General features: G+C 39.0%; 1 long non-coding RNA gene across 1 annotated transcript; it reads left to right on the top strand.

Annotated features, from left to right (window-relative positions):
* The first annotated feature begins 8,812 nt into the window (after nucleotides 1-8,812).
* Nucleotides 8,813-9,855, top strand: LOC125526627 (uncharacterized). The gene is made up of 2 exons (XR_007291828.2): nucleotides 8,813-9,034; nucleotides 9,638-9,855. It is a non-coding gene; the product is annotated as an uncharacterized LOC125526627 (long non-coding RNA).
* The last annotated feature ends 592 nt before the right edge of the window (nucleotides 9,856-10,447 follow it).

The raw sequence follows: 10,447 nt of genomic DNA, 5'->3' as shown, positions 1-10,447 counted from the left end.
ACTCACCAAAATTTTTGGAAACGGAGTACAAAAGGTCATTATTCCTATGGTCGGTGTAAACTAGTATGGTTTTATTAAAAAAAATACCATTCAAGCCCGCCTTGAATGGCCTTTTGAGTATATCCATATGTGCCACTAATCCAAGAAGCAGATCATCATCTTCAAAATTGATTTCGAAAAAGCATTTGACAAACTGGATTAGAATGACATAATATACATGGTTAAACACCTAGGCTTTGATGAATGGACTGGGTCAATCAAACGGTTACTCACAACGACATATGCATTTGTTATTCTCAATGGAGTGCATGGTAAGATTAAAAAATTCAAAGTAGGAGTCATCCAAGGAGACCCATTGTCCCCTATACTCTATGTCATTGATGCTGAGCTTCTACAAGTTTATTTAATAAATCATGGCAAGAAGGTCATCTGTCTACTCCTATTGAGAACCATGGTTGTACGAACTACCCCATCATATAGTATGCATATGACACATTGATCATCATGCCAACTGATCGTCAACAACTCAGTCACATGGTACACATATATAAAATCTCCTCTGAATTCACCGGGCTTAAGGTAAACTATAGTAATTCCTCCCTTTTACCAATTTAAATCTATAAAGAAGCTAGCCAACTCACCTCCACAAGGCTCCCCCGATTGGAGCTTCGTCGGCTGTCGGATCTGCCCCTGTGGCTCGCCTGCACCATTGGATATTCACTTGCAGTTAAATCGTTTTTCATCTCTCAGTCATTTTCCTTGCCCAATGACGAGTGGGCTCGTCTCAAGCTTGCATTGGCTGTCTCAGCAGCGGGTCATCTTCGGGCGGGTGAACCTTTCCTCATGCGCCGCGCGTCCCGTGGCTGGGACGAGGAGCCCATTGGACATAACCGCACCAAACCCTAGCCCCCCATCCACAGCCACCCGCTCCTTCTCACAGCCGCCACACCATTCCTCCCTTCCGCCCCCTCCTCCTCCCTGGATCCCCACCAGAGCGCCGACCTGTAGGCAAAGGGCAACATCGACGATGCTCAGTTAGATCTATAGGAGAGAGAAGATGAGAGGGAGATAGAGGAGGGAGAAAGAGAGGAAGAGGGGAGGAGGCACGACGTCGGATGGGAGGGAGCAGGGGAGGGCCAAGAGGCCAGCGGTGTGGGGTGGAGCAGCGAGGCCGAAGACCGGGCAGCAGACGCCTCACGGGGTGGAGGAGAGGCCGGCGATAGGGAAAAGCAGGTGATAGAGGCCGTCACCTCTCCTCACCTCCTCTCATGTTCCAGTGGTGGCGCCGCCGGGGATGAGGGGAGCAGCAGCCACAGCAGGCGGTGATGCTGGCGAAGCGGTGGTCCATGGTGCCTTCGTCGTTGTCGTCCTCGCCAGAAGGTGAGGCCAAGATGGATCTCAACATTCTCTGTGAGATTCGTCATCCATGGAAGATGCAGAAGAAAAAATCATGCAGGTTCCCCTGTTGTTTCCCTTGGTTCTTTAATCTAATTTGGATATCTTGTTTTATGTTTTTCTGAAGAAGATGTGTGTAGATCGAACGAAGAAGAGAAGAGCAAGGATCTTGAGGAAGAGGAAAAAACAAGGTGAGCTCTATCTCTAATCTACCTAGATATTTTTCATTTCCAAGTTATACTCTAAATCATGTATATGGACAAATTAATGGGTCTGATAGTGATTGTTCTTTGTGTTTTTTTATTGGTTCATTTCTTGGTTATTTACTACTCTCACTTCAAGATGCTTGTTCATTCTCCTTACCTGCATTTCTACCTCACTCCGATCAGGCAATGGGACTGTTGATCGGGTACAAGAGCTTCTTCAGAAAACCCATGTTGCTTTTCTAAATCGCAATTTTGTTCAAGGTAAAACCAGCCAAGCCGGAGACTACTACAACCCTTTTTGCAATATATAGTTGAGAGAATTCGCCCCTGCTACTAAATCATGTATATATGGCTGCTAAATTGTTATGCTTTTGGTCTTTTCTGAATTTAGTTAGCATAAATACTTCTAGAATACCTCTTATAATATGGAAGTCTGTTCATGCAGCTCTGAATGTTGTTCCGTTCCTTGATAAATACATCGCTCTACGGGGTTGATTAAAGAAGTTAACTCTTCTTCATAAAAGTTTTTCAAATGCCCTGATGGGACGACCCTAAACACGGATAGTTAAACATGGTATATCAAATCAAACACCTGATTGGTAAAATGGAGTTCTATTGGTCCTAACTGCTGTTCTAAATCCTTCAAAAAGAAAAAAAGTGCTATACTAAATAAACTATCTGCTCTATTATTTTTATCTATTAGTCTTGATTCCATCCATGTATTTATAGTACCCTGGGTAGCTGCAGCAGTGGTGCTCTTTGTTTCTCTCTCTTTAGGGAACTTCCGGATGGGATTTAGACAAGGAAAAGGAGACCCATGTGAAATCGACCATCCTGGTGGTGCCTCAACCAATGCGGGTCGACGGATAGCACCGGTGAGCACGGTGCTTGGTGCAGCGAGCTGGATAGGCGGCAGGAGAGGTGTCCATGGGTGTGTCTTGGGGACCTCCACACGCATCAAGAGACGACGAGTGCATCCGACGCCACCATGTTGCTGGTCCTGGGGAACAAGGTATTGGCATTTGTAGTTGTACAACACTAGCGAACCGGCAAGCAATGCAGTTGTTTGGTCCATTCCCGTGTAAACTATGAACTGAATGGCTATTGTGTTGATGCATATATTCATATAATTGAAGATTCGTTTTATTATGTCCATATCTTTGATTCTTTATACTTTAGTGTGGTGTGAGATATAATGAATTATTTCATGTCTATCTCATATCTATTTATACTTTGTTTGGAAATTGCAGCATCCTCTCCTAACTGCTTCTACTGCACTTCATGGAAATAGCTTTTCTTTGCTGATGTGATTTGGATTTTTGCTCTACGCAACCATTTCTTGTGATTAGCTTCAGAAGATGGCGAGAGCCGTTGGTCAAATTAGTTTGCTAATTTGATTCATATCCTTTGGAAAAAAACCATGTTCATAGATCATGTTGTATGCGATTAGGATGCTCCCTTCTTTATTCATTAGATTCAAGCAGTTTGTTTGTGCAGCAATCTTGCTGCTGACATCAGATTTTACAATTTGGGGTGTGGGTTTTGCTACTGGTGACACCCCATGAATAGTAGCTAGTGCGTACATTTTCATAGATATTTATATCATACTGAGATAACACTCTTCCAAGCGGAATGTTTGTTTTTATATACCTCTAGATGCTAATTTACCGTTCTTAATTTTGGCGGGGATATTCCTTCATTTGCTTGGTTGGCTGTCAATGCTCTCCAATTTTTTTAATATCTCCCATGGCTAAATTTAGTCCAACATTTCGAGTATATATCTTCTTCTGCTATCAATGTTAATTCTGCCATAAGCATATTACTCTCCTAGCATTTTTTTTTCTTTCGATGAAAAACACAAACACTTGATCAGTTTTTTACTACATAGAAAAAGATAAGTTCAATTTGGTTTCTAATGTTCATGTCAGACTTTGCCTAAGCAAAAAAAGGTAACCAGTTTATATTGTAATCTGGTTTTTAGTTTTTCTTTGATTCAACCTTTTTTTTTGTGTGATGTCTAACTATTATATTGTCTGGAATATCTCGGAACAACCTTTCGTGTCCCTGATATTATCTCATTTCCTGAACAATATTATTTTATTTGCTTTATCTGCCACCATGAATTCCTAGAGTTCCTTTCTCTCCTTCTAATTGACATTCTTAGATGTGATTCTATTAGAAATTTTGTGCCATGGCAGAAATAATGGTTGATTGCTCTGGTTTAGCCTTTATGTCAGTTGTTGTTGAAGGTGCAGTTTCTCATTTTTCAGAATTTGTAGTAGGCGGGATGTGAGTAATATGGATAACTGAACTGGTGTTTAGGAGTTTCAGTGCAGGACTGCTACTTGCTTGATTAGTTAGATCAACTGGTGTTTAGAGATTTCAGTGTGAGTAATTTTTTAGTTTCAATTGCAGGGCTTTGATATGCACCATGAGGATTGAAACAAGTCTTATATAGGGTGCTAAATTATTATGATTTTGATCTTTTCTGAATTTAGTTAGCATAAATACTTCCAGAATACCTCTTATAATATGAAAGTCTGTTGGTAACAACACTGATTTTGCCTGTTTGTGGAACATGCTTCATTTTTGCAGGTAAAAGAAGAGAACATTGGAGAAAAAGGCAGCAGGACGGATTCTCTAAGCTTTCTCAAATGTTTGAACAATTAGAAGATAGTTACAATCATTTTTCTCTTGCCTTATTACATCTTGATGTTAACAGGCTTTGGAAGGTACTATGCGCCCCGTTCAAGGTTTACATAATTTGCACCATCCTATTACAGTTTGTTCTGATGACATAATTGACTAGTTCTTCCTTGAGTAAATTAATATTGTGGCTGCTACTCCTTTGTGCATTGTTACATAGAGTTATATAATTGTGAAGGTGTGTACACATCAACATATAATTCCCACGATCCTATTACAGTTTGTTCTGACGACAATATTGAGCAGCTCTTACTTGAGTAAATTGTGCAGCTCTTCCTTGAGTAAATTAGTATTGCAGTTACTAAGCCTTTATGCATTCCGATACAGCTCTACTAAAATACTACTTTCTTATGCCCATTTTAAACTGAGACACGACTTTACATCATTTCTATTCTCATCCATTCTCCAAAATTTTAGTCCGCTTCAGCAATGCTATGACCTGACACTTCATTTATATATATATATATATATATATATATGAAAAAATGACCGTAATTTTGTTGTTGTGATGCCACCCGAAGGGCTGCAAGCCCAAGATAACATCGGTAATGTCCTTCGCATATTTGGAAGGCACGGAACAATATCGTTTCAACTTAGTCAGGTGCTGGCCCAAGGATGTTATTTCTCGCTGATGTTTTATTTAATTATTTTGAAATGAGACAAAAGACTTCCATTTTCATTAGCTTACAAAATAGTGAGAATTGCCTGGTTAATTGAGGAAAACCGGGCTAAAACCAATACAACTCAACCCACACAACATGGGTACCACCAGCCAACCTGGCCACATGCTAACAGATGGCTACACACGCGAACAATTAACAACTCCAACTTTCAAGACGGGCTTCACAAGGGAAATATGCAGGATTTGCGCTGATCATGCCCTCCGCAAATGATCACCGAGTGTCTATCATCATCACCACCTGGACTCCCTCAGAAATCAACGCCCCCGAAATGGCCGCCTCGGCGAACCACATCGTTCACATGAATTGTAGACAACTTTGTTGCTGATGTGAATATCTCTGGATGTGATGTCCGTCATTCACATCTTATAGATTATATAACTCTGTGCTACGAAATTAGAATTTGTATATACATCTCATTATAGACAACAAAATATACCATGTTTTTCCTACTAAAGAGGATTAGAGTTGTTACATGCATTTTGTTTCAAACAGAACTCTATGTTACCAAATTTAATTGTGTATATACATCTTATTGTTGATAACAAGCCCTGTTTTTTTCATATAAGAAAGATTAAATTTGTTGTCAGATGTGCATACCCGTAACTATATCAACTAAACCATGGATTTCTTTTCATCGCTAACATGGAATTAGCAGGTCTCTGCGCCATTTGGCGCAACGGGTGGTTTAGTTGAAGGTTCTTGCAGCATGAAACTATTTTCATCGACAACATGTCTTCAGCGGGTCTCTGGGCCATTTGGTGCAACGGGTCAACTAGTGAACATAACAGATGAAAGAGCTCTGCAACTTGCCAACACACTTGGATGTAAAAAATTAAGCATGCATTTCACATATCTTGGTTTACCAATGGGCTCCACAAGACCCAAAATTGATGATTTGATGCCCATGGTGTCAAGATTAGATGTCAGGCTATCTGGTATCGCACCTATGATCTCATATGCAGGAAGATTGGTCCAACTTAAAGTCGTGGTCAATGCATTGCCCATTTTTGCAATGTGCAACATCAGAGTTGCCTTTACCATCCTAGATCATTTTGAAAAATCTGGCAGGTGCTTCTTATGGTATTGGAAGAATATCAACGAACATGGCAAATGTCTAGCCAAATGGGAGAAGGTATGTTTAATCAAAAAGATAGTGGCCTAGAGTACTAGAGCTCAGAACTCATAACAGAGCATGTCTGACAAAGTTCATACACAAGTTCTTTAATAAGTATGACATAACATGGGTGAAAATATTATGGAACTCATACTAAAACAATGGTGAGCTACCAACTTATCCAACAAAGGTTGGATCATGGGTGGAGAGATTGCTGCTATGTTCTAAATGATTTCAAAAGCATGTAACTTTGCAAAGTTGGTGATGGATCTACTTTCAGGTTATGGTACGATAAATGGGAGGATGATAATCTTGAGAATAAATTCCCCAACTAATTTCATATGCTAAAAACAAGGATATAACATTTGCTGCTACACATGATATAGCTACGGAAGGTCTATATGAAATGTTTCATCTACGCATGTCAACTGTTGCCGTACAACAAATCATATCTTTGAGGAACATGATCAATATTGCAAGCAACAATAGCAGAGACAATTGGCACTTCTATTGGTCATCTACAAGGTATTCCACCAAAAGGATTTATCTATAATTCATTGGAAACCCACCATATACACTTAACCATTCCAATGGATTTGGAAATCTGGATGCTTAGCGAAAAAAATACTTCTGGTTACGGCTACTTGATAGGCTAAATACTAGAGACTTGCTAGCAAGCAAACACTTCTGTATTCAATCAAGCAAATGTGTCCTATGTGATGATGAGCCTAATGAACACCTGAAGCATCTATTTTTCCTGTGTGACTTCAGCCACAATTTCTGGATATCTATTGGGATTGAATGGAACACTGACCATAGCATCAACCAAATGCTAGATAAAGCAAAAAACCAGAAAAAACATTCAATCATTCAGAGCATGCTTGATTGCTAGATGTTGGTCCATCTGGAAGAACAGAAACATCATTATTTTTTACCACAAGACAAATAGCTTAGAATATTGCAATGCTTGTTTCAAGGAACAATTATAGTCATGAGGAAAGCAAAACCAAGCCGGAAGGAAGGGATGCAAACTTAGCTAGATTATTTGTAAATCTATCATAGGCATACACATAGCCATATTCACATTGTACATCGACTTGTAACACCACTCTTATATTAATCAAAAAAGTGTTACAGTAGGGGTTTACCCTACTATTTTTGCTCAAAAAAATATATAAGACTTTTCCCAGTAGTGAAAGGGAGATGCAAGCATTGTTGGTGAAGTAGAAAATGGTACAAGAGAAGTCGACAATGCAATATGCATGTGGATCTTTAATAGCAGATATATTTTGGTCATATTGCACCATATCATTCGCTTCTCATCGTTAGGTGCTTAAATTTGACCTTTCCATTTGATCTTAAAAATTTAAGTCTGGTTGGGAATCACAGTGGTTGATAAAATAGGTGGGATGTGGGAAGTGAAACTTTAGTGCTTGCTATAACGTGCTTGAGGCATTTTTTGAGATCTATGGTAGCAGTGCGTGGGCATTGTACTGGTATAACATAACAATATACAGCTGTAAATGTTCCTTCAAAAAATTACATGTATGTGTTTTGAATTTTGAAATTGCATATGTGTCCCAATTTTTGATATTTAAATAATACACTATCATTTATTGCAATGCACGTGCAATTTCCAGTGAAGGACAATTGGCCGGTGATCTGAGTGTACATGGTACTTGTGAATAATGGGCCGCAGCACCATGTCCAGCCGCTCTTGAGTGAAAATGGAGTGAAAGCTTGCTCCGAGATACTATCGTCATTTTCCAAGAGGTGGTTTTGAAGTAATTCAGGTTGCCTCAGTCACCAAGGGATAGGCCTCCGTCTAACTCTGCATTGGTCTCAAGCCCTGTTTCAGGTTGGGACGGACCGTGCCAAGATCATCACTTTTGTAAAAGTTGGGCTGGGTGATCGATCCAAAAATATGCACCAAGTTGCAGAGATAGTGCATCTGCTCAACGAACGCAACACTGAAATTCATAAGATTATTAGTCATGGGGAGAATAAAGCTGGGCATGTAATGGTGGCAATTGGTCATGGAGAGCAGCACACAGCTTCTTGGCTTACACATGCTTGCTCCCCAGGAGATTATCATTATGATTACCAATGATTGTAAAACTGTTATAGCTTGAGTAATGAAATGCCCCCTGCTAGCGGAAAAAAATGTGCCACCGCCCCAAATGAAACCTGCATAGTTGACTAAAAAAATCAAAATAACAAATTCAATCAAATATCAGGTGACTATGCACTAGCCAGACCGTATGTGCAACGCACTGTGTCTTGTTCAAAAATCATAGGTGCCAAATACATAAACTAATACCAAACTATCAAGATGACACATTTTTTTATACAGTATGTATCTTGTTACGGAATACTACTAATTAATTTCCCTTGTAATTTTGGAGCGAATAAATACCATAATCTTGGTATGGAGTATTACTAATTAATTCCGTCTGTAAATAATATTGGGAGCCAATAAAATGTCACAATGTTATAATGGAAAACTAATTAATTTCATATGGTTATTTTTAGGAGGCAATAAATGCCCTAATTGTGTATATGGAATACTAAGAAACTCCTTATGGATGTATTTGTAGTCTGTCAATCGATACCTATAGGATATTCCATGATGTGCATATAATCCGAGGATCCTTATTAATCACGGCGAATTGTAAAAAGGAAACTCGCCAAAGCAGGAATGAATAAAATGGCAAACATTGATACTCCAAGAATCGGCCATTCCTCTATATAAACAGCAGAAGGAACCAGCAAAGTAGTACAAGTCTAAACCAAACGGACATAGGAGAAGAGAACACTAAACAATTTCATTATGGCTCTAATCCGGATCAACACTGGTGTTCTGTGCTTGATGGCACTTTTGATGGTTTCAACCACTTTATTATCGAGTGAAGCATCAGGGAGGAAGATAGGTACATTTCTATTTACCAGAGCTTATCAACTGTAGTATATATGAATTTGTGGTTTCCTAGAGCTAGATAAAAAATTGATCCTATTGCATCATTCTCTGTTGCAAATGATATGAATGTTTCTTATGAAGTTTGATCATTCAAGTTAATATATGCAAGTATTTTTGCAAGAGAAAAGGTTTCAACCGTGCCTAATAGAGTGAGGTGTTTAGTTAAGATAGGCAAGTATCTTTTTCCTCATACTCACAAAAAATAGATATAAAACTATTTTTCCTTGTAGTGCAAACTTGTGCGTCGCGTTCGTCCCCTTATTTAAAAGTTATCATGCCTCATAGTACTTTAAACCTAGTGTTATTTAACAATGGCATGGAAAGAAAGAGGTGTTTTCCTTGTGATTTTATGATCACCATTACAATTCTGTCGTGGTACATATGGTTTCCATAGTACATAATAATTATATACCAGCCAGTAGATGTTCTTCCTATGTTTGTATTAGCAGTCCACTGTTGTCCTACTATTTGCATAGTACATTGATTTCACAGAATCCTAGTTTAAATACGAACAACAAGAGGTTCTGATGGCACCTTTTATTTTTTATTGTTGTAGGCAAGGAAGCTAACATTGGCGTCGAGGGGCACCGTGAACCCTACACTCCATGTAGGGATCCTTCATTTTGTAATGATATCTGCAACAGAGATGCTTACGGAGGTGGGACCTGCCATGATGGTCACTGCGAATGCATCAAATAATTGTAGCAAGAAAATGACCAAGAATAATGTTTTGAAATAAAGATTCACTTGGGAGCATTATGAATTGTTTTTCTAGCTGGAATAATTTAATTGAACATTTTTATTTTCCTACTCTTTGTATTTGAACCCGTATCATGGCCTTTTTTAACATAGATGCTCACATACACGTGCATTACACTCACGGTATTGGGACAATTTTTGGGAAAAATTAAAATTAAATCTACCACGAAAGTATAATTAATACTATGATTTCAATCAGAATGTTTTTTCATCTGAATCTGGAACTATACACTAGATAGTGTCAAATCTTTTAAACTTATCCATACCTTTGTGCAGACCTTGATGTATCGACTTGAATAATTCTGTAGCAAACAATCATCTTTGATACCAAGAGCTAGGACAGTTGGAAAACATATTATGGCTTATTGGCTATTGGGACCAAATAGATTCATTGTTATTGCACACAAAATAAGCGCATACCAATGGTCCATCAAACATATTCAGCTGGAAACTAACGAGCTGCAGCGTATTTTTGTTCCTGGCTATCTACCACAACAATGTTTGCCCTTCTCCGACAAAGGATGGGTGATGACGAAGGTGCGCCTTTTGGCTAGCTCCAGTGCTTGTAGTCGTCGCTAAGTGGTCTATGGACCTGGATGTAAATTTT

This window comes from Triticum urartu, chromosome 1A (assembly GCF_056163025.1).
Source record: "Triticum urartu cultivar PI428250 chromosome 1A, HENAU_Tu73, whole genome shotgun sequence".
Lineage (NCBI taxonomy): Eukaryota > Viridiplantae > Streptophyta > Magnoliopsida > Poales > Poaceae > Triticum > Triticum urartu.
This window is presented reverse-complemented; position numbering and strand designations above follow the sequence as displayed.